Source organism: Pongo pygmaeus, chromosome 3 (assembly GCF_028885625.2).
Source record: "Pongo pygmaeus isolate AG05252 chromosome 3, NHGRI_mPonPyg2-v2.0_pri, whole genome shotgun sequence".
Classification (NCBI taxonomy): Eukaryota; Metazoa; Chordata; class Mammalia; order Primates; family Hominidae; genus Pongo; species Pongo pygmaeus.
Window position 1 is genome coordinate 121,337,439 of NC_072376.2, and position 23,972 is coordinate 121,361,410.

Here is a 23,972-nt window from a genome sequence, read left to right on the forward strand (position 1 = left end):
AGCAGAAACTCTCTATTGATTCCTACACTGTCAATTATGTTCTATGATCATCAACTCTGTATAAAGACGTGAGGACACACAGATGAATATGTTACTGTCCCTGACCTCCGGAAGCACATAGCTAAATGGTGTAATTCACTATAACACGTATAGGAAGAGCTATGTTTGAGCTACGAACAAATGCTGTGGTAACACATTGGACAGTACTATCACAGAGTTCATAAAATGATTGTTTTAATTTAGCAAATTCGGTGAAAAATCAGTTGAGCCGTGTGCTTGGCATTACCCCAATGATATAAGTAATAAGTTGGATTTTTCTCTTTTTGACCCTATGCTCTAGGTTTCACTTGGGTATAGCCTAAATATCTAAGAAGAAATGCAAATGGTGTTAAAACTCATCCCTTCTTTTCTGAAGTATGGCTTTATTAGAAAAATCAGCTGTAGAAGTTGTGTCTTGATCTACTTACTGTGGACTCTCCTGAGAACAGCAAGTCCTCTTGCCAACATTTGCCATGCAGATACCAGACTGTGAATTGAAAGTCTGTACAAAGCAATTTCCAGTGGAAGCAAAGCCATCAGATCCCCTGCAGGCATAGTCAGCAGTATCTCTTTCAACTCACCCGGTCTCAGTGCTGCCCATGGTCCACAAAATAATTCATTTCCACCTCAGCTGCTGAGACCTAAAATTCCCCTATTCTACTTCAACTCTTTGCAAATTGGAACTCATGCTGGTTCCACTTGCTAATGGTGACCATGGCCAGTCCCTCCAAATTCCTGTGTTGACGGACAAAGGCATAACTAAATTTTACCAAACCCTGGAGCTGTTTAGTGTTTTAGGACTCTGAAGCATTTATTTCTGTCCCACATAGAAGCTATTCTCTGCTATGAAATAGGAAGATTTCTTTAAAGAAAGCATTTGATGACCTAGTTGGTAAAAACAGAAATGATTAAAACTTAGGCAAATAATCCACATATTGCTATTACCTTAATGATTAAAACATGCAGCTCATTAATTTAATCTGACAGTGGGCCCTTTTGTGGGTAGACAACCCATATGTAACGTCTTACTGCAGCTGAAGAGACTTGTCCCATGCCAAGCCTGGCTCCCCATTTCTTTTATTACTGAGAAGGCATTGGTACAATCCAAAATGATTAAAGAAATAGAGATTTAATTGCAGACAAAGAACATCAGACTGGATCAGGAATGGGAAAATAAAACTCCAAACAAGAATGAGACTCAAGGGACTAATGATCAAAGCATTCAAGTTTCCCTTTTTAAAAAAAAAAAAAAAAAAGCTGGAATATTCAACTTTCTACTTTATGACACCTCAGAAAAAAAGAGTTTACATAATCTATTAATACAGTAGTGCTTTTTATCTGGAAGGAGTTCTTCCAGGATCCCTAAAAGAGAACCCTTTATATATATATATTATATATAATTTTAAATATTATATATAAATTTTATATATTATATATTATAATTTTAAATATTATATATAATTTTATATATAAAATTTATATATAAAATTATATATAAATTTTAAATATTATATATAAATATATAAATTATATATATATTTATATGTATATATATATATAGAGAGAGAGAGAGAGAGAGTACAAAATATGTCAAAGGTGTAAGAAAACTAATGAAACAAAGTTCCTGGGTCCAATTCTCCTTGTCCATAGCTACTCCTTGTATGAAACTGGAGAAACTCTTGAACTTCGTTATTGGTAATGATTATTAGTGGAATGGCATCTAACCCATTTAATCATGAATCACAAGAGACTAGCAAAATTTACATGACACAAAAATTACAGAAAAAGAAAAGAAAAAATCTTCAAGATTTACTGCCTCCATATGCCTCCATATACCTAACTCATGAAAAAGGAAATTTTCTCATAATTATTTCTTTGCACAAAACAAAAGCAAATAATTCAAACCTCCTTATCATTCAAAAAGCAAAGAGTATTTTCTATTGCTAACAGTCAACATTTTAAATACCCATCTTAGGCTGGGCGCAGTGGCTCATGCCTGTGATCCCAGCACTTTAGGAGGCCAAGGCAGACGGATCACTTGAGGACAGGAGTTCAAGACCAGCCTGGGCAACATGGTGAAAACTCGTCTCTACTAAAAATACAAGAATTAGCCGGTCACGGTAGTGTGTGTCTGTAGTCCCAGCTACTCCAGAGGCTGAGGCAGGAGAATGGCTTGAACCGGGGAGGTGGAGGTTGCAGTGAGCCAAGATCGTGCCACTGCACTCTAACCTGGGCGACAGAGTGAGACTCTGTCTCAAAAAAAAAAAAAAAAAACTATCTTAAATCACTTCACAGTCATCCAAGTTGAACTTTATTCTTTTTCTTCTTAAGATTGAGCTAATCTACTATTAATGGAAACTGTACCCTTAAGTGACGTCAGGTTTGCCTACCAAGGAGATTCAGGCCCTCTCTGTTCTGCATCTTCTTTCACATCCTACCCATTCCCAGGAAGCCTTCTTGATCTAACTTATGCTACGGAAGATCAGCTATCAGATGAGTGAGGGGCATAATTCTTAGTCCACGGTTTCTTGCTTCTTTAGAACAAAAGTGGTTCCTGTTGAGATAGATCATATTTTAACTGAATGGGAAATTTAATTCTGGAATTTCACTGTTAGCCAGTTTTTCTCCATAGAAAGATGATCAAGGCAAATGCTGTATGAATATTCTCCTCTTTACTATAGGTGGGTTCTTCTTAAGTCAAAACAAATTTGTGGCCGCGTACAGTGGCTCACACCTGTAATCCCAACACTTTGGGAGGCCAAGAAGGGTGGATCACTTGGGGTCAGGAGTTCAAGACCAGCCTGGCCAACATGGCGACACCCTGTCTCTAATAAAAATACAAAAATTAGCCGGGTGTGGTGGTGCACGCCTGTAATTCCAGCTACTTGGGAGGCTGAGGCAGGAGAATCGCTTGAGCCCGGAAGGAGGAGGTTGCAGTGAGCCAAGATTACACTACTGCACTCCAGCCTGGGCAACAAAGCTAGACTTCGTCTCAAGGAAAAACAAAACAAAATAAAATAAACTTATCTTCCATAATGAAATCATCAAAGGGGCCAGGTGCGGTGGCTGACACCAGTAACCCCAGCACTTTGGGAGTCCAAAGCACGTGGATCACCTGAGGTCAGGAGTTTGAGACCAGCCTGACCAACATGGTGAAACCCCATCTCTACTAAAAATACAAAAAATTAGCCAGGCGTGGTGGCAGGCGACTGTAATCCCAGCTACTCAGGAGGCTGGGGCAGGAGAATCACTTGAACCAGGAGGTGGAGGTTGCAGTGAGCCAAGCTCGTGCCATTGCATTCCAGCCTGGGTGATAAGAGCAAGACTCCATCTCAAAAAAAAAAAAAAAAAAAAAAAAGTCAAAGGAAAACTCTTAATTGTACTGTGTCTAAAGCAACCCACTATGCCCATGTGTTGATAGAAGAGCTGTGTTGCCTATTAAGACAAAGTAACTAAATGGTGATGCCACAGTTATTAGTTTTTTATTTGTATAGATTGGGCCTATTTCTAGTTAATACTTCCTCTGGCTTGGGAGAGTCACTGATAGGATATTGACGCCTACGTGTAATGTTTAAGGCAAAATGTTGATATTTTAGATGAATTCTTTCATTTAAATTCCTCCTTGTGACCTACTGGTTTTACAGTGCATTTATCATGCTTCAATATTAGAACCTTTAGTTTGGGGCTAACAGAAATAGTTCAGCCAATTAAAATAATGATTTTTTCATGCTGTACTACATGGTAATTTAAAGCATTTCAATTAAACAAACTGTCTCATTAGAGCTCCTTGATAATGTAGTTCCATTTGCTTTGATATGGTCAGAAATCCCAAGGATGCTTTTGGGATACACTCTAACTCTCATATGAACTTGCTTAAGAATGTTACCATACACCAGACATTTTAGAGTATTCAAATGACCTACTTTAAAAATGTTTGAAGCCATTTTATGGTGTGGACCCAGAACAAATTACCCTTATTTAATAAGTAGCTTTCAGTTTGTGTTCCAAAAGTCATCTGAATTCTACCAATGAGGTTTATTTTTTAAAGCTCCATTTTTCTCATATTATAAGATTTGAAAGCACATTCATTCATAAAATTCTCATTCTGGGCCGGCAGCGGTGGCTTAAGCCTGTAATCCTAGCAATTTGGGATGCCGAGGCGGGCGGATCACCTGATGTCAGGAGTTCGAGATCAGCCTGGCCAACATGGAAAAACCCCACCTCTACTAAAAATACGAACATTAGCTGGGTGTGGTGGTGCGTGTCTATAATCCCAGCTACTTGGGAGACTGAGGCAGGAGAATCGCTTGAATCTGGGAGGCGGAGGTTGAAGTGAGCTGATATCATGCCACTGCACTCCAGCCTGGGTGACAGAGAGAGACTCTGTCTCAAAAAAAAAAAAGAAAAAATCTCATTCTGTTACTTCTTTGTTTTTCACAGAATAATCTTATGATGAATATTATAAATTTAAAATTTACTATTTTGCATCATATTCCCTATCATTTTTTCCTGAAAAGAGTCTAGACTCACTTGCTCATTTCTCTGGAAAACAAAAACCTAAGTACATAAATTGGCCGAGCACAATGACTCATGCCTGTAATCCCAGCACTTTGGGAGGACGAGGTGGGCAGATCACCTGAGGTCAGGAGTTCAAGACCAGACTGTCCAACACGGTGAAACCTCATCTCTACTAAAAATACAAAAAATAGCCAGTTATGGTGGCACACACTTATAATCCCAGCTAGTTGGGAGGTTTGAGGCAGAAGAATTGCTTGAACTCAGGAGACGGAGGTTGCAGTGAGCTGGGATAGGGCCATTGCATTCCAGCCTGGGTGACAGGAGCAAGACTCTGTCTCAATAAATAAATAAACAAAATTGGTAAAAGGATCATTGAGATACTCTGAGGATAAATTATATATTGTTACTTTAACTTGAATATTTAAATGCCTTCACATAAGCTAAAAGTTCAAAAAGATAAGTTCTATTAATTTTACTATAGTTGAAAATAGATGCTGGACTCAGTGGCTCACTCTGTAATCCCAGCACTTTGAGAGGCCAAGGCAGGCAGATCACCTGAGGTCAGGAGTTTGAGACCAGCCTGGCCAACATGGTGAAAACCCATCTCTACTAAAAATACAAAAATTAGCCAGGTGTGGTGGTCAGCGCCAGTAATCCCAGCTACTCGGGAGGCTGAGGCAGGAGAATGGCTTGAACCAGGGAAGCAGAGGTTGCAGTGAGCTGAGATAGCACCACTGCACTCCAGCCTGGGTGACAGAGCAAGACTTCATCTCAAAAATAAAAAAGAAAACAGATTAAAAAATAAATTTCTCATATGCCTAACATAAGTAAGAAGTGAGGCACTTGAAAATTTATTTTATGTTACCAAATAGTCTCTTGAATTTAAATACCTGTTAATTTAACTTAAATATCAGACAAACCAGTTGTTGAACATGATAAAATAGCACAATGAACAGCTGACTGGATACCAGCTAGTTTTTCTGGCTATTGTATGCTATAGCAATAAGAGTATCAATTTTGATATCTCAATTCAAATCCAATTGAACTAGTAAAAAAGAGAGTTTTATGCATTTAGGCCTGCTAATAACACCACCATCTTTTACCTTGATTGCAAAAACCATTTTTTTATTATTTAGGGTAAGTAATGCTAGCTGCTATAACAAATCCCAAGGTCTAAAATGGCTTAACACAATAAAAGTTTATTTCTCTCTCTGACACAATGTCCAATGTGGTCATTCCATCTTGTGACTTCAAAATAACTGGGGTCTCAGACGCCTCTCTTGGATCCTATAGCCAGGGGATGGACATCAGAGAGTGTAGAAAGAACACTGCAAAAGTCTTTTGGCTTTGTCTTTTGGGTTTGTTGGGGGGTGGGGGAAGAATGGGAACTGGGCTCAGAAGTATTGCACATCACTTCTACCCACATTCCAGTGGGCAGAATTCAGTTACATGGTCACAACTAAGTACAGTGGAGGCTAGGAAATGTAGTCTGTCTGCCCAGGGAGTAAGAAAATGAGTTTTAGCCGGACGCTGTGGCTCACGCCTATAATCTCAGCACTTTGGGAGGCCGAGGCGGGCGGATCACGAGGTCAGGAGATCAAGACTATCTTGTCTAACGCAGTGAAACCCCGCCTCTACTAAAAATACAAAAAAAAAAAAAAAAAAAAAAAGCCAGGCGTGGTGGCGGGCGCGTGCAGTCCCAGCTACTCAGGAGGCTGAGGCAGGAGAATGGCGTGAACCCGGGAGGCGGAGCTTGCAGTGAGCCAAGATCGCGCTACTGCAGTCCAGCCTAGGCAACAGAGCGAGACTGTCTCAAAAGAACAAACAAACAAAAAACAAAAAAGAAAATGGGTTTTGGTGTACACATAGCAATCTTGCCACAGAAATCCCTATAGTCTCAGCAGGGACTTGCAACAAAGAATATAATCTCACAGTTGCTCCTATAACTAGAGATATTATCATTTGGTTTTTAGGTGGAATAATAAATATAAAGTCTATAAAATAATGGTACTATTCTAACTAAAAGGTATTTAGAAATCAGTAACCATCTATGTCACATGTTTAATCATCTGTGTCTCAGGTGCCTCTTCAAGGCACACAGATTCAGTTTTTCCCATCCAATTATCTGAATCTCTGAAAGCGCTTTTCGTTTCCACTCACTTGGGTATCAAAAATGGTAGACACAGTAACTTTAACTTAACTTTAATCCTGAAAGCTGGAGTGGATCATATTAAACATAACCCAAATGTTTTTTTGTTCTTTTCTTCCTGGCCTGTGTGACCCAAACCAGTGTTTTCAAAGGCGTACTGCATGAACCAATTTGAAGCTGAAGCTATGAGGTTTTTTTGTTTTGTTTTGTTTTTTAGCTATGAATTTTTGAACACTTCAACCCAGACAATGCCTCAACAGAACATCCAATAGTCTCTGCATTGCTATTTCATTCAGTTTAAGTTCCTGGCAGAGGTTTGATTTTATGAACCCTTGTTAATTACCAAGCTTTCCAAATTTCCTACAAGGACCTCTAATGCAAAAGGCTATCCACGCATTGTATAACTGGTCTCCGAAGCAGAAATTCAGCATAAAATTGAGACAAGTACCCAGAAAACTCAGGCAAAATCTCACAGCTTGACTTGTATCTTCTTCTAAATATCACAACCCTAGAGCAAAACAGCAAATAATTGATAGGCGCTGTAGAGAAGAGTAACTGATAGGATTGAAACCCTGCAGGGACTGACCTAGAAAGAGATAAAAGGAACTGAGAGAGCCTGGTTGCTCCATCTTCACGCAATCCTGGGAGGTAGATGCTTCAGAGATCTGGCTCTGTCTAATCCCTCAGTGACTTCAAACATTTCTATTTTAGTGGTTCTTCCTCTTTCGAATGGGGATAATATAAAATGGGTTAAATTTCCACTCTGGGCTGAAGATGACATTCACAAGGCATCTATCGAGTCCATTTCCTGTCTCGAAGGCAATCTTCCACTGAGGCCTTCCTGAGAGACTCCTCTGAGACCCGTTTCAGGCAGAGTCCTCAATTGACATCCTGCCTGTGTTTCCACAAACCCAAATGAAAGTTACTTAACCTCACTGGACTCAGTTTCTCTTCTGCAAACTGGGAGTTAAAAAGACCCACCTCCCAGGTATGGATGAGGGTTAAATAAATTATTTAAAGTCACTTAACAGAGGGCTGTACAAATAAAAAGAGCTCAACCAGCTACTGTTATCTTAAAAAAGAAAAGTTAAACCAGCTCCCAATGACTTTCTGCATTATCTAACAATTCTTCGAGTTGGTAAAATATTATTTGAAGCCCAAAACTCTCTGTATTTAATTTAATCCTAATTCAATTCATTTTAGCTATATTTTAGAGAATCACATAATATTTTCTATGTGGTTATATATGGTTTCCATTATTTGTTCTTGAAAACTCCGAAGACTCAGAAAATGGTAATGTTGAAACAGATGGTGCCACCCATACCCGAGTTCCTCCGCACAGGTGCTCAGTGGGGATTGACGGTGAGGTAGTGCTTGACTTGCTATAGCAGGGATGGCAAGTATGTGGCAGTTGCAATACCCAGCTCACCTCCAAAACATACGTCTATATCTGCTAATAAACATCTACATCAGCAAATAGGTCACCAAACTCTTTTCCATAGAGTCTATATTTTTCCACAAAATCCTTTTCAAAAATACTTTGGACAATCTCTGCTGATCCATCAGCCACCACTAATCTATTTCCATTCCTGGGCTATAGCATAAAGGGAAGCAAATTTAAAACGGGAAGCAAACCTTGAAGAAGAACAAACTGATTTTAACTATTTGTTTTGGTTTTCTGTGTCTAGAAACTGAAAAAAACAAAATTACTAAAGCCAGTTCTTGATCATCTGTGATATTGGAGAGTGTGGTTTAGCATGAATGAATCAAATTAATAAACGTATGTTAGAAATGAGACTTAAAAGAAATGTCTAAATATAAAAATCAGAGGACTACAAAGAGCTTACATTTCATTTAAAAATAAAATGGAAAAAAAAAATCAATGGTAGGCAACCACAGACAAACCTCCTCTTTTGTTAGAGCTGTTATTAACAAGTAACTAAGTCTGCAGATTTTATTTTCACCTTCTCTACCCTTCACTGCATGTAGACTGGTAGATGGGCTCATGGGATCTGCAGTGGGCAAGACACAAAAATGTACACAAACAACTGAGCTGGAAAACCACAGGCATGTTGATAAGCTCTTGAATAATAAATATCTGCAAGATTATAAAATTGTTGGTGATTTACATATGAAAACAGTCTCAGTGCTAGGGAGAGAAAAAAGTTTAACTAGCAGTATGAGAAGCTTACAGGAAAAAGCTAAAAATATTTCAAAGGAAAATCTGTGAATTAGAAAAAAATATATTTTCATAAGCAATTTTGTTTATCTCCTGGGTAAAAGACAGGATCATCTCTGTCTACACTTGGTAAAGATGCTATGTATTTGGCCACTACCATTTGAGAGAAGCAGAAGAGCATAGCAGTGTTCAGACTCTAGAGCCAGACTGTCTGGGTTCAATCCCAGTTCTGGAACTTTTCAGTTTTGTGAGCTTGGGCAAGCTGCATGACTTCTCTGTGCCTTGGTCATCTTCTCCATAAAGTTAGGATGATAATAGAGCCCACCTCATAACATTCTGACAGGGGCTAAATGAGTTAATATATCTAACATCTGGACTAGGTCTTGATACATACTAGATTTTCTCCTCGGATATTTGTTGTTATTTGCTACAACTTGGTAAAGATCAGACTTCAAAGGAATAATAGCTACTTTTTAAAAATAGTAGATAGGCCAAGCATGGTGGCTCATGCCTCTAATCCCAGCACTCTGGGAGGCTGAGGTGGGTAGATTGCTTGAGCTCAGGAGTTCAAGACCATCTTGGGCAACATGGAAACACCCCATCTCTACAAAGATACAAAAATTAGCCAGGTGTGGTGGTGCATGCCTGTAGTCCCAACTAATTGGGAGGCTGAGGTGGAGGTTGCAGTGAGTCGTGATCATGCCACTGCACTCCAGCCTGGGTGACAGAGCCAGATCCTGTCTCCAAAAAATATAAATAAATAAATAAATATATATATATATATATAATGTAAAGTCCTTAAAATGGCCTATCAGGTGCACATCAATCCAGGAGTGGATAAAGAAAATGTGGTATATAAATAAGATGGAATACTACTCGGCCATAAAAAGGAATGAGTTAATGGCATTCATGGCAACCTGGATGGGATGGGAGACTATTATTCTAAGTGAAGTAACTCAGGAATGGAAAATCAAACATTGTATGTTCTCACTCATAAGTGGGAGCTAAGCTCTGAGGATGCAAAGGCGTAAGAATGATGCAATGGACTTTGGGGACTTTGGGGGAAAGAGTGGGAAGGGAGGTAAGGGATATAAGGCTTCAAATTGGGTTCAGTGTTTACTGCTCAAGTGATGGATGCACCAAAATCTCATAAATCACCACTAAAGAATTTACTCATGTAACCGAATACCAGCTGTTCCCCAAAAAACCTATGAAAAAAAATGGCCTATTAGGGAAAAAAAATAGTGGGACGTATTATTGAGTTTTGTTATCTTGTGTTTTTTAAAAATACTATCATGTGGTTTTTTAAAATACTTTTTTGAAAGTGTATATTGGTTCTTTATTGTTGCTGTAACATATTTCCATAATATTGGTTCATGCAGTACCATAAATCCAGTGGCTTAAACAACACAAAAATATTCTCTTCCAGTACTGGAGATCAGAAGTCTAAAATGGGTCTCACTGGGCTAATATCAAGGTGTTGGCAGGGCACTTCCTTTCAGGACCTTTCAGGGAAAACCCATTTTTTTGCCTTTCTTGCTTCTAGAGGCTGCCCACATTCCTTTGCTGCTAGTGCCATGCCATTGTCAAAGCCAGCAATGGGCAGTCAAGATTTCTTACATCACTCTGATGACAAATCTACCTCCTTCTCCCACACATCAAGACCCCTGTGATTTCTCTGGACCCACCCCGATAATCCAGGATAGTCTCCCTATTTTAAGATCAGTTGATTAGCAAACTTAATTCATCTGCAACCCTAATTCTTCTTTGCCATGGAATGAAACATATTCACAGGTTCCAGGGATTAGGGCATAGACATTTTGGGGGGCCATTGTTTTGCCTGCCGCAGAGGGGAATAACATCTGTCTTAGAAACTGGAATGATTAATATAGTCTGCATGGTAAAGTGAGAAGAGTTTTGGAGTAAGCAAACAAGAGGTCTGAGTTCAAGCCTGTGTTTGGTTATTAGCTAGTTTTATGATCTCGAGAAATTTTAAGTCACTTTAACTCTTCGGACTTCTATGCAATAAGAGTTGATGTTATATGACCTATGACTCTGTCAAATTAAAAATAAAGGGCTAAAGTCACTGGATTATACAATAAGGCATTGAGATATTCTTCTGCAGAGGACAGCTCTAAATTTAGTTTTTAAATGAGTCTACCTTTACCTGCCCTACTTTGTTCTGAAATTTCCCTCTTTCACAGTGTAAAAACCACACATCATCACAGCTTCGGGGTATGGGGAGAGGTGCAGTTTTTTTGTTGTTGTTGTTAGATAGAGTCTCGCTCTGTTGCCCAGGCTGGAGTGCAGGGGCGCCATCTTGGCTCACTGCAACCTCCGCCTCCTGAGTTCAAGTGATTCTCCTGCCTCAGCCTCCTGAGTAGCTGGGATTATAGACACATGCCACCACATCCAGCTAATTTTTGTATTTTCAGTAGAGATAGGGTTTCACCATGGTTGGTCAGGCTGGTCCCGAACTCCTGACCTCATGATTCTCCCACTTCAGCCTCCCAAAGTGCTGGGATCACAAGAGTGAGCCACCACACCCGGCCGTGGTGCAGTATTTTTGAGGCAAGATGTATGAACTGTTTTATCAATGCATACCAACATCTGCTCCAACATGGGAGAAATCATTCCTGTGGCGTTCTTTCTTAAACCTAATTTCCTCTATTCGTATAGGTGGACACAAGTAATATTTTAAAATAAAATCTGATTTTATTGCAGCTATAATTAGAAAACATTTACTTGAAAGTTCTTCTTTTTGAAAATGCAGAGGAATACATTATCCTTCGCATGACTTTCTGAATCCTTGAAGACCACTAGATTATCCCTTGTTCGCCTTCATAAGCTTTACTTTTCAATTCTTTAATCATATTTGTTGCAAATTTAAGAGACTACTTTTAACACTTTGAGAGGGGCTGTTGTTAATGAAAATAGAGGCATAACGGCAGATATAAAGCCAAGAAAATCTGTCATCTATTTTGCTAAGCACGTTAATAGAGCTTATCCTTGTACTGAAGATCCTGGAGAAAGAGATAAAAGAGATATTTCTTCATTTTTGAAATTCATTTTTTAAGGAGAAAAAAAAAATCCATCTTAACTACCACAACTATTTATAGTCTCAGAAGTAGCTTGGTAACAGAAAATAATCCTGCTTGAACTAACAAATAAGCAATATAAATTCAAGCCTCAGTTATGTCATTAACTAGCTGTGTGACCATGGACAAGTCACTTGACCTCTCCAAACTTTCATTTCATAGTGTTCATTCACTGGACTGCAAGAAAATAATTGGGTCCAACAAATAGTAACAAAGAAAACGTGATAGGATAGCAAAGACATATTAAGAAGAAACCTGTAAACCGTTTTAATGAATGTTGAATTTCAAATACCACTAATTTAAACAAAATTCCCTCAACAGAGAATCGGATGGCCCAGCTATTTGATTTATTCTGTCAACCTACCCAGGAATGCCAGCAGCTTAGGAAATTGTGATGATGAAAAGAAAACAAAAAAAGTTTGTAAAATTTGTTACTTTTTTGAAAACAAGTGAATATCTATTGTATTTTCTTATTTCATAATCAAACTTGTTTTCATTTTCAAATTTCTATGAAACAGATGAAGACAATGCTAAATATTGAGTTAGTTCCACTGAGCTTGACACTATTGAGGGCCCAAGCAGAGGTTTATTTCCTCAAAATGCAATCAAAATTCTCCCTCTTGACTACCAAAATTTGTACCCTAACTAGGTAGTCACCTCAAAAACATTAGTCTGGTAACGCAGAGCATAGAGCAGGGGAGTATGAGGCCATCATCTCTAGTGGAAAAACAATTCAAACATGCTTGAGTGACAGACAACAGCCATAAACGGTGTCTCTTTTCCTTGTGAAAAATAGCACTTCTCCATGCTTTGGCTGACTATTGAATCTTGGGGACAGCCTCCGGTTCCAAACGGAAAGCAACGTAGATCTCAGTGGCATTCCAATCTAGTCTGTTTTCAGTTCCCACAGATGTTTTTAGCTGGTGGTAGGCTGTTGCCTTCAGGAGTTGGTCATTTACAGAATCTTATAAAGTGGGTACCAGTGTTCCCTGCCCTCTTCCCAGGCAGGAACGGCTATGTCATGGCAAACCCGTCAGGCATTCAGTGGCTTTTTGTCCCAGACCTCCTGGGGTTGGCCTATCTTTTCAAAGCCAATTTGAGGCTTCTCTGTTCTCTTTGTTCCCCCTTGGCTATCTATGACAAGGGGCTGGATCTTAGAGCTGTGTGGTCCATCAGGGATATTTTGGGCTAATAACATCCATTGTGCTTGGAAACATTTGTATGGTACCACAATAAAGTTCCTGAGTAGAATTTGCTTGTCTGTGCTAAAAACTTCAGTAGACCATTGACAGGAGCCAAAGCCTTCAATGACAAGAGAGGATGTGTCTTATAGATGGGATGGGACAGGAGTAATAAAGTGTCTAAATGCAGGACTTACTTACTTTTATTGCTGAAGGCATGATCTTGAAAGATTTAAAGACAGAAACCGGCTGGGCGCGGTGGCTCACGCCTGTAATCCCAGCACTTTGGGAGGCCGAGGCGGGTGGATCATGAGGTCAGGAGATCGAGACCACCCTGGCTAACATGGTGAAAACCCGTCTCTACTAAAAATACAAAAAATTAGCCAGGCAAGGTGGCAGGCGCCTGTAGTCCCAGCTACTTGGGAGGCTGAGGCAGGAGAATGGTGTGAACCCGGGAGGCGGAGCTTGCAGTGAGCTGAGATCGCGCCGCTGCACTCCAGCCTGGGAGACAGAGCGAGACTCCATCTCAAAAAAAAAAAAAAAAAAAAAAAAAGACAGAAACCAAGAAATGAATGTCATATTGTCACTTTTAATTCCCCAGCAAAATAAATCTCCTGATTTTTCTGTCAGAGTGATTTGTAAACAAAAACTCTGCATTAAAAAAAGAAATGATTTCTTTAAAGTCTGTCTTGTGAAAAGACATTGCTTATTATACTATTTAGATTTGATTTCCTGGGGTGGAAATATTTGCTTGTGCTGACAACAATGCATCAAGCATACAGACGCAGAGCCAATGACCGGGCTCCTTAAATAAATGATTTTAGTAGATGTGGCGCTTCGCCTTCAGGACATAAAATCTGTTTGTGTTTCTGTTTTGTATAATAATATCAGCAAAGGCTTCCCTTTTCTCTTTGCATTTTGAAACTTTTGGTTAAATTTCATTAGGCAGGTGGCTCTCTTTTAATATATAAGTTTTTGTGTAATGTTGGAAAAAGTTAATCAGAATGCTTGAATAACAGGTTGAACAGCTATTAAAATTTGTAATAATTAAGATTCACTTAGCCAGAAAATACTTTCTGCCTCTATCCTTTTTTTTTTTTTTTTTTTTTTTTTTGAGACAGAGTCTTGTTCTGTCATCCAGACTGGAGTGCAGTGGCACGATCTTGGCTCACTGCAACCTCCACCGCCCCGGTTCAAGTGATTCTCCTGCCTCAGCCTCCTGAGCAGCTGGGATTACAGGTGCCCGCCACCACGCCTGCCTAATTTTGTATTTTTAGTAGAGATGGGGTTTCACCGTGTTGGCCAGGCTAGTCTTAAGCTCCTGGCCTCAAGTGATCCACCCACTTCGGCCTCCCAAAGTGCTGGGATTACAGGCATGAGCCACCACACCCAGCCCTCAAATGTTTTTAATAGAATCTTTAAAACTATATCGGCTGGGCATGGTGCATCACGCCTGTAATTCCAGCACTTTTGGGAGGCTGAAGCAGGTGGATCACATGAAGCTAGGAGTTTGAGACCAGCCTGGCCAACATGGTGAAACCCCGTTTCTACTAAAAATACAAAAATTAGCCAGGGCACAGGCCTGTAATCCCAGCTCTCAGGAGGCTGAGACACAAGAATCGCTTGAACCCAAAAGGCAGAGGCTGCAGTTAGCTGAGATCGCACCACTGCATTCCAGCCTGGGGAACAGAGGGAGACTTCGTCTAAAAAAAAACATCAAAAACAAACAAACAAACAAAGTATATTATTGCCTATATTAAATATCTTGTAGGGTACTAAGATCAAGATTCTGGATATGTTTGGACATTGTTCAGCTGTGGGTTGAAGACTAGAATGAAGTTGCACTGACCTTAGAACTTGCCTTCGTACCTATTACTTTTTATTAAATAACTGATACTGCATTTTTTTATGATTCCCCTATTTTTCCTGAAAGCCAAGTATAGAAGCTAATTCTAGTTAATTTATGGTTTCATTTAATTAAGTTCCACTTAAATGAGATTTTACTGTAACATGGTCAATTGTATTATGAATTATGAGATTTATTTGGGGCAAAATTAGCGCTTACAGGCTGGAAGAAACCTAATGTCTTTAAAACTTGAAAGAAGAGTCTTCTTAGAACTTATTTTCTGGATGCCACACAGGTCTGCCTCTTTCTGATGAAACCTAATTCCAAGCATCTCTTTTTATATCTAAGAACTCCAGCTCTGATTGTGTCTTTGCTTTGGTGACACCCTGGTGGTTCCTTTCTGTTGCTCAGAATTTGTCAAAAGAATGCGGAAGATCCTGATGAGCTCAGTCTCCCTTACCCACCGCTAGGTCAAGCCTCCCTCTCTGAAGAGTCCTTCTCATCCTTATGCCTGCTTCCAGAGTTGGTGGGGTTGGCTTTGGAGCAGGACTTAATTTTGCCTCATTTAAAATCATGTGCTCAATTGCTTTCTTTCTCTTAAATAATGAAAAGCCAGCAAAGAATAGCTTAATGCATAAGGAAAAATGAATTTAGAGGAATTATTCATCTGCCTGTAAATAATAGCTTCATGGATATGAGGTAGCTAATTCTCGACAATATTAGGTGCTCTTTCAATAAAAGCAAGAGAAAGAAAAGATCTCAGAAATTTCTTTGTCATGCTTAAAAGTCCTCTGCCCCCCACTCCCCACAATTCCCTGGTTTTTTTTTTTTTTAGAAGGGATATTTGTTCTCTCTTATAATCTGGAAATGTATGTGCCTAATTGAAATAAGATGTACTCTTTAAATGATGAAAATAAAAAGTGATCAAAATAGATTTTTGTTATCCTTGGGGCACTGGGAGTTTAAATGCAAACTGCATGGCTTGCAGTGTGGGGAATTAATTATTGGTAATTGAAGTTGTAAGCTTAATTCCCTGCTTGCTTCAATGAAAATGAATCCTTTTATTTAATATTGAAATAAGCACCACTAACCTCATGATCTGGGACAGCACATGCACTCAGCTTTTGAGCAACAGTGAATGTTTAAAAAGCTTTATCTTTTTAACACTGAATTGTGATTAAAACAAAACAAAACAAAAACACCGGGTTGAGGGAGTGGTATAAATACATTAGCAAATAACATAATAGATGGTATTTGGGTACTCTTAATAGATGCTGTTCTTATTCACCAGTAAGAGACTTTATTTTGTATTCAAATAAAAGTCTAAAGCATTAAAAAATGCATTTATACTTTTTGAAAACTTGTCCTGAGTAAAATATTTTCGTTGGCTTGTTTTGTCATGTTGAAGCAGAGTGACCGTTCAAACTGTTGGGCAGATAAATTTCTCTGCCCTGTGTTTCTGCTGTGAGTTCTTGTCTTCCTGAGGAAGCATTACAGTTAATCATGATGTGGACTTTGCCTCCTGCCCAGTTCTCTTGCTCTGTCTGTCTGTGCCTCTCTGTGTCTCAAGGAACGTCTCCGGGTATTTACACTGACTGTTCTGTGACTTAGGTCTGGTAGATTTCCGGGCCCCCTATTCTATGCCTGCTCTTTGCCTAATTAACATCTTCTACTCCTCTCTCAGATCTCAACTCAAACATTACACCTGAGATTAAGGCAAGCACCCCTCTCTTATATTCTTACCACAGTAAATCATGTTGCAATTACTTGTTTCATGCTTGTCTGTTCTGCCAGAGCACAAGTTCAAAGAAGGCAGGGTCTGCCTTGTTCATGGGTAGAGGTCCAGTAACTAGTTCAGAGCCTTGCATATATGGGGGATCAGGAAACATGTTTGAGTGAATGAATGAATAAATGAATGAATGGTGAATGAATGTTAATCAAGGTTGGTCTGAGCAACACTTGGCAAAATTCCCAGTTTATAGTCCTGAAGTACCCATAACTCTTACAATACAATTAATATTTCATTTTTCTCATTTTTAAATAGGAAATGAAGGGGATTAGTATTTTCTGACTTTCTGCTTATTGTACTTCATACTTAGTCCTCAGTCAACATTTCCTAAAAGACAATTTATCCATATTTCAGTAAGTAACACCTGTAATTGTGTAATAAGTAACACAAGAAAAATTAAGCTTGTTGTTTAATGTATTTATTAGAGAAAAACCTAGATATTGAAATTCCCTCAAATGAAACAGAGTTGTTTGAATTTGCTCTCAGTGGAACCTATCATTTCTGACCTAGGAGAGGTCTGTTCTTTAAGCAACCAGCCTCTGTGTCCACAAAGTTTGGTTATGGTTTGTAGAAAACTCCTTTGGGTCAAGTCCAAGGGCCAAGTTTGCTCGGATTGCTCAAACTTTCAAAACTATTTTTCTCAAAAGCACAGGGCTTAAATGAACACTTGTTTGATCTAAATATGGTTTCACATTGTCATGGAGAGAAAATAAAGGAGACAGAAGAACACTTTGGTCTTTATCTCAGTATCCTGAAACTTCTACTTCGTTCATTTTAAAAGGAGCAAAAGTAGATCTAAATGGTTTTCTGGGTTAAGATGGTAGACTAAACCACACATCTAATTTTGCTGCTCTACAAAATTCCATAAAACTTGAGTAAAGTGATTTTCTTGAAAAGGTACAACTCACATGAAAAAGAACACAAAAACAAAAAAAGGAGAAACTAAAAAACAAAGAAAAAACTGGAGAAAAAAAAAAAAGGCCAGGCACGGTGGCTCACGCCTCTAATCCCAGCACTTCGGGAGGCTGAGGAGGGCAGATCACTTGAGATCAGGAGCCGGCCAACATGGTGAAACCCCGTCTCTACTAAAAATACATAAATTAGCCAGGCATGGTGGTGGGTGCCTGTAATCCCAGCTGCTTGGGAGGCTGAGGCAGGAGAATCACTTGAACCTGGAAGGTGGAGGTTGCAGTGAGTTAAGATCACACCACTGCACTCCAGCCTTAGGTGACAGAGTGAGACTCTGGAAAAAAAAAAAGAAGAAGAAGAAAGAAAGAGAGAGAGAGAGAAGGGGAGGGAGGGAGGAAAGAAGGAAGGAAGGAAAAGAAAGGAAGAAAGAAAGAAAGAAAAAAGAAAAAGAAAGAAAGAAAGAAAAAGAAAGAAAAAAGAAAAGCAAGCAAGCAAGCACAAGAGAATACAAGGGCAGGAAAATTTTGGAATCTGAAAAGCAGATTGACAACTGGCAGTGCCATATACCCCTACCACTGGTGTAGAGGGGAGGCCAAAATAATGAAGAGGGTAAAATGAGAATTGAATGAAAGCTGTTCCATTGGGTTAAATCTCTATATCTTAACTCACATTGCCCTTTCCTCACCTGATTTATTCTGAGGAGTAAGCACAGCAGAAGGCCTTTGAAATGCAGGACACGAGATACAATTAAAGATCTATCATCATACCAAACACAGAGAGATTGCATGACTGAATGCATATGGAATGCTAAAACCTTTCATCACTTCCTCCACTTGGCTTCCAGAATGCCAGAAGCCTGGTCATTTCCCTTTAGTAAGGAGATCAGAAGAATGTTTTCTGCTAAAAATCTCCATGTAAGAGGAAAGTTATTTTGTTTTTTGGGTTTTTTTTGTTTTTTTTTTTTTGAGATGGGGTCTTGCTCTGTTGCCCAGGCTGGAGTGCAGTGGCGCAATCTCTGCTCACTGAAGCCTCTGGCTCCCAGGTTCAAGCAATTCTCTGCCTCAGCCTCCCAAATAGCTGGGATTACAGGCATGTACCACGACACCCAGCTAATTTTTGTATTTTTAGTAGAGACAGGTTTCATCGTGTTGGCCAGGCTGGTCTTGAACTCCTGGCCTCTAGTGATCCGCCCACCTGGGCCTCCCAAAGTGCTGGGATTACAGGCATGAGCCACCATGCCCTGCCAGGAGGAAAGATTTTTTAAATATTGACATTGGAAGTGCAAAGAGCCTATCCAGACCACTTGACAGTGACATCCAAAGTAAACAAGCTCCACAGAAGAACCCAGAGCAACCAATTATGATTTAAATCCCTTGTTCTTAATCACAAAGAAAGGATGACAAGATATGGAAGATAAAGACCAAACCAATAAACAAAAGAATACAACTTGAAGGAAATAGAGACTATACGGTGGGGGGTGGGGTTGGGGGGGAAACTCCAACAAAGCTACTCTTTTTTTTTTTTTTTTTTTGAGACAGGGTATCATTCTGTTGCCCAGGCTGGAGTGCAGTGGCTCTATCTTGGCTCACTGTAGCTTCGATCTCCTGGGCTCAAGCAGTTCTCCCAACTAAGCCTCCTGATTAGCCAGGACCACAGGCATGCACCAATATGACCAGCTAATTTTTTTTATTTAATTTAATTAATTTATATATTTATTTATTTGAGGTAGAATCTAGCTCTGCCGCCCAGACTGGAGTGTAGTGGCGTGACCTCAGCTCACTGCAACCTCTGCCTCCCAGGCTCAAGCAATTCTCTTGCCTCACCCTCTCAAGTAAGTGGGATTACAGGCGCATGCAACCACACCCAGCTAATTTTTATATTTTTTTAGTAGAGATGGGGTTTCACCATGTTGGCCAAGTTGGTCTTGAATTCCTGACAAGTGATCTGCCCACCTCGGCCTCCCAAAGTGCTGGGATTACAGGCGTGAGCCACTGTGCTCGGCCACCAGCTAATTTTTGTATTTTTTTTTTTTATTTTACTTTAAGTTCTGGGATACATGTGCTGAATGTGCAGGCTTGTTACATAGGTATACATGTGCCATGGTGGTTTCCTGCACCTATCAACCTGTAATCTAGGTTTTAAGCCCTGCATGCATTAGGTATTTGTCTTAATGCTCTCTGTCCCCTTTCCCCCGACCTCCAACTTTTGTATTTTTAGTGGAGACAGGGTCTCATCATGTGGCCCAGGCTGGTGTAGAACTCCTGAGCTCAAGCAATCCACCCACCTCGGCTCCCAAAGTGGGCCACCGTGCCTGGCCAAACAAAGCTATTCTTTTTTTTTTTTTTCGAGACAGAGTTTCACTCTTGTTGCCCAGGCTGGAGTGCAATGGCACAATCTCGGCTCACCACAACTTCCGCCTCCCGGGTTCAAGCAATTTTCCTGCCTCAGCCTCCCAAGTAGCTGGGACTACAGGCATGCACCACCATACCCGGTTAATTTTGTATTTTTGGCAGAGACAGGGTTTCACCATGTTGGCCAGGCTGGTCTTGAACTCCCGACTTCAGTTGATCCACCCGCCTCGGCCTCCCAAAGTGCTGGGATTACAGGTGTGAGCCACTGCGCCTGGCCCAAACAAAGCTATTCTTAATAACCTCAGAGAGGCCGGGTGCAGTGGCTCCCACCTGTAATTCCAGCACTTTGGGAGGCCGAGGTGGGCTGATCACCTGAGGTCAGGAGCTCAAGATCAGCCTGGCCAACATAGTGAAACCCCATCTCTACTAAAAATAGAAAAAATTACCTGGTCATAGTGGCATATGCCTGTAGTCCCAGTACTTGGGAGGCTGAGGCAGTAAAATCACTTGAATCCAGGAGGCAGAGGTTGCAGTGAGCCGAGATTGTGACACTGCACTCCAGCCTGGGCGACAGAGCGAGACTCTGTCTTAAAAAAAAAAAATCCTGAGAGAAAATATTTCCTTTGTGAAAATAGAAAATGATGCTAGTCAAAAGAAAATTCAGAGAATTAAAAGAGCAGCTAATAGCTGAAATGAAAAATTCAACAGAAAAGTTGAAGATAAAGTTCAAGAAAGTGTTAAGAAAACAGCAAAAAGACAGACAGAAAATAGAAGAGAAGATATAAGAAAAATAAAGGGAGCACACCTGAAGATCTCATATATGAGTAATAAGGGTTCCAGGAAGAGAGCAAGGAGAAAATGAAGCAGAAAAATCATTAGTAAAATAATTTAACAAAAATTTTTCAGAACTGAAGACATGAATTGCTAGATGAAAAGGGCCCACCATGTGCTCCTAAAAATAGATTCCAGTAGAGCTACATTGAGGAACATCACTGTGAAATTTCAGAACACTGGGGACAGAGATCGTATAAACTTGCAGAGAGAAAAATAGACTACTTAGAAAGGACTAGGAATCAGAATGCCTTCACACTTCTCAGCTACAATAAGACAAGAGAAAGACCTTCAAAAAAATTTTTTTTGTGTGAGACAGAGTCTCACTCTGTTGTCCAGGCTGGAGTGCAATGGCGTGATCTCAGCTCACTGCAATCACCACCTCCCAGGTTCAAGCGTTTCTCCTGCCTCAGCCTCTCGAGTAGCTGGGATTACAGGTGCCCTCCACGCCCAGCTAATTTTTGTATTTTTAGTAGAGACAGCGTTTCACCATGTTAGCCAGGATGGTCTCAATCTCCTGACCTCGTGATCCACCCGCCTTGGCCTCCCAAAGTGCTGGGATTACAGGTGTCAGCCACCACGCCCAGCCAACCTTCAAAATTTTTAAGAGTCTGGGCACAGTGGCTCATACCTGTAATCCCAGCACTTTGAAACACAAATATGGGAAGATCACTTGAGCCCAAGAGTTTAAGGGTGCAGTGAGCTATCATCCTGCCATTGTATTTCAGCCTGGACAATAGAGCAAGACCCTGAAAATGTCTTTGCTAAATTATAACAGTAACAGAAATCCACCTCAGTTGACTCCATTTTGCTTGTAACCTTCAAACTGTCCTTGGTCATTCCCGGGTGTAGTCCAAGCTAACTTTGGGAGAAATTTAGTTTGTATTTTAACTTTAAAACAAGGATGATAGTAGTCCCTCCCTAAAACTAAGCCCTTCCAGCCGGGCGCGGTGGCTCACGACTGTAATCCCAACATTTTGGGAAGTCAAGGCGGGTGGATCACCTGAGGTGAGGAGTTCAAGACTAGCCTGACCAACATGGTGAAACCCCATCTCTACTAAAAATACAAAAAAATAGCCAGGGGTAATGGCGGGTGCCTGTAATCCTAGCTACTCGGGAGGCTGAGGCAGGAGAATTGCTTGAACCAGGAGGCAGAGGTTGCAGTGACCCGAGATGTCGCCATTGCACTGTAGCCTGGGCAACAAGAGCGAAACTCCGTCTCTAAATAGATAAATAAAAACTAAGCCCTTCCTTGCTCAGGGACTGAAAACTGCCTTTGTAAAACTACAAGATTAGGCTTATGGGAGGGACCTGAACTCTGCTAAAATACAGGAGTAGTTTCTATAATCCCTTACTGCTCAGGGATCATGTGGCCAGAGGTCACAAGATTTGTGACTTCTCCAATTGCTCTTCAAGATAACATCACTATTGTAAAACCTAAATTTATTATATTATTTTTTGCAATAGTTTTTAGAATGACCCCACCCACACTCATGACTCAGGACTCAACTAATCGGACATTCTTACCGAGAAGCTGACTCAGCACACAAGGACCATTCTCCACACTCCTATGATTTCATCCCCAACAAATCAGCAGCACCCATTCCCTAGACCCCTACCCACCAAATTGACCATAAAAACCATAGCCTTCAAGCCTTCAGGGTAGCTGATTTGAATGATCACTCTATTTCTCCTGCATGGGCCAGCCTCATGTCAATTAAACTCTACTGCAAGGCTGTGATCTCAGTGAATTGATTTTGTCTGTGCAGTGGACAGGAATAATCTGTTTGGCAATTATAACACTGTCTTTACAAAAACAACAAAAAAATTCTTGAGTTAAAGCATTCCTACTGCAATTCTAGATTCAGTCAAACCGTCAAATACACAGGAGGGAAGAAGAAAAACATTTTCAGGCCAACCACCATGGCTCACACCTATAATCCCAGCACTTTGGGAGGCCGAAGCGGGAGGATCACCTGAGGCCAGGAGTTCAAGACCAGCCTGGCCAAAACAGGGTGAAACCCCATCTCTACTAAAAAATACAAAAATTAGATAGGCGTGGTGGCATGCACTTGTAATCCCAGCTACTCGGGAGGCTGAGGCAGGAGAATCGCTGGAACCCAGAGGGCGGAGGTTGCAGTGAGCCAAGATCGTGCCACTGCACTTCAGCCTGGGCGACAGAGGGAGACTCCGTCTTGTTTTTTTTGTTGTTGTTGTTTGTTTGTTTTTTGAGTTGGAGTCTCGCTCTGTCGCCCAGGCTGGAGTGCAGTGGCGGGATCTCAGGTCATTGCAACCTCCACCTTCCAGGTTTGAGCGATTCTACTGCCTCAGCCTCCCGAGTAGCTGGGATTACAGGTGCACGCCACACCATGCCCAGCTAAAGTTTGTATTTTTAGTAGAGATGGTGTTTCACCATGTTGGCCATGCTAGTCTTGAACACCTGACCTCAGGTGATCCACCCGCCTCGGCCTCCCAAAGTGCTGGGATTACAGGCGTGAGCCAAGGCGTCTGGCTCAGTCTCGCTCTGTCACCCAGGCTGGAGTGCAGTAGCGTGATCTAGGCTCACTGCAACCTCTGCCTCCCAGGTTCAAGTGATTCTCTCACCTCAGCCTCCTGAGTAGGTGGGATTACAGGGCGCACCACCACGCTCAGCTAATTTTTGTATTTTACTAGAGACAGGGTTTCACCATGCTGGCCAGGCTGGTCTCGAACTCCTGACCTCAAGTGATCCACCCACCTCGGCCTCCCAAAGTGCTGGGATTACAGACGTGAGCCACCGCATCCAGAATTGGCTCAGGTTTTTTGGTTTTTTGTTTTTTATTTTTTGAGTCGGAGTTTCACTCTTGTTGCCCAGGCTGGAGTGCAATGGCGCAATCTCAGCTAACCACAACCTCCGCCTCCCGGGTTCAAGCAATTTGCCTGCCTCAGCCTCCCGAGTAGCTGGGATTACAGGCATGCACCACCATGCTCCGCTAATTTTGTATTTTTTTAGTAGAGATGGGGTTTCTCCGTGTTGATCAAGCTGGTCTCGAACTCCTGATCTCAGGTGATCTGCCCACCTCGGCCTCCCAAAGTGATGGGA